Here is a 1,729-nt window from a genome sequence, read left to right on the forward strand (position 1 = left end):
AGTGGTGGTGGGAGCGGGAGTGGTGGTGGGAGCGGGAGTGGTAGTAGGAGTAGTCGTCGGAGCGGGAGTAGTAGTAGGAGTAGTTGTCGGAGCGGGAGTAGTAGTAGGAGTAGTTGTCGGAGCGGGAGTAGTAGTAGGAGTAGTCGTCGGAGCGGGAGTAGTAGTAGGAGCAGGAGTAGTCACCGGAGCGGGAGTAGTAGTAGGAGTAGTCGCCGGAGCGGGGGTAGTAGTAGTCGGAGGAGGAGGAGTTGTAGTAGGAGCGGGAGTGGTAGTTTCAACGGGGGCAGGTGTCGTAGTGTTGCAGACATAGTCTGAGACTTCAGCCATGGCCTTAACAACGACTTCAACGATATCACTGGAGTCCGCTTGGATGTACTGGAGGAAGGACGCTGGTTGGCCCATGTAGGTGGTGATGAACTCCGTCCATCTTTCTACTGCATTCGTTTCTACCTGGGGCACTAGGACCACAACATTAATATTGTATGCTTTCAAGACGGCGGCAGCCTGTGCCATAGTAGGGTAGTCATAGACTCTGCACTGGTCTGTGATTGAGATATTGGTGATATCGTCAGGGAACGTAGGCATGCTCTTGGGAGGTCTGGGCTCATCAGCGAGATAGTCGTCCCAGACGCCATTGTAGAAGTTATAATCTTCGGGATCATGGGGAACAGCGTCAGTTGAAAGGATGACCAGTCGTGCGCCGTTTGGGAGGAATAGTCCAGAGTGGTTAGTCTAGTGTTCACAAGGGCTCTCCACCCAGCACTGGCGTCCGTAGCCACGTTGATAAGGGCCTGGAGCTGGGCCTCGGGCAGATCTCCACCTCCAGATGCGTACAGAGTGTTGTAAGCCTTTTGGAAGGTTTCGGCATCCGGGACAAGACTGGTGGCGAGCCTGTAGCAGAAATCATCTGGCTCACCCAAATCCCTGTAAGGCTTATCCTTGAACTCGGCAGCTCCGAAGTACGACCCCGGATTCTGCTCCAAGACACGCTCAACAATCGTTGGGATGTTGGAAGCCACGTTAGGCAAATCCTCCAGAAAACTTCCAGTGGTGTCCTGAAGGATCATCACATCAACCGGGAGCAAGCAGGTTTCATCGGCCAAAGACACAGCACCGTAGAATGCAGCAATTGTGAACAACTTCATTCTTATTCCGTACTGTACACAACTATAAACTCAAAATAAGAGCAAAATTCACCGATCTATTTGAGATAGATAGACAGATTGCCACGAGCCGTCCGAGAGACGTTGCGCATCCTGCCAGCTTTCTTGCAAGACCTTCCCCTTAACTTTATCGTACCATTTTCGCGTCTGTAATTGACCATTTAAAATCATTGTTTTTGTCCAGTTTTGCCTTCAAAAATGATTTAGCTGTCGTTCTCAAGGTCCATATGCAACTTCATAGGCCTTCTACGAAGCTGGATAACCACGGCAGGACAATCACACGCACAGGGCCCATCAGTGCAGCTCTCCTCACATTCGCATACGGGAGGTGGGGTAGGGACGGATGCAGGAGTTGTCGTCGGAGCGGGAGTGGTGGTGGGAGCGGGAGTGGTGGTGGGAGCGGGAGTGGTAGTAGGAGTAGTCGTCGGAGCGGGAGTAGGTAGTAGGAGTAGTTGTCGGAGCGGGAGTAGTAGTAGGAGTAGTTGTCGGAGCGGGAGTAGTAGTAGGAGTAGTCGTCGGAGCGGGAGTAGGTAGTAGGAGCGAGGAGTAGTCGACCGGAGCGGGAG

The sequence above is a fragment of the Gregarina niphandrodes genome, assembly GCF_000223845.1.
Source record: "Gregarina niphandrodes unplaced genomic scaffold scaffold00037, whole genome shotgun sequence".
Taxonomy (NCBI): domain Eukaryota; phylum Apicomplexa; class Conoidasida; order Eugregarinorida; family Gregarinidae; genus Gregarina; species Gregarina niphandrodes.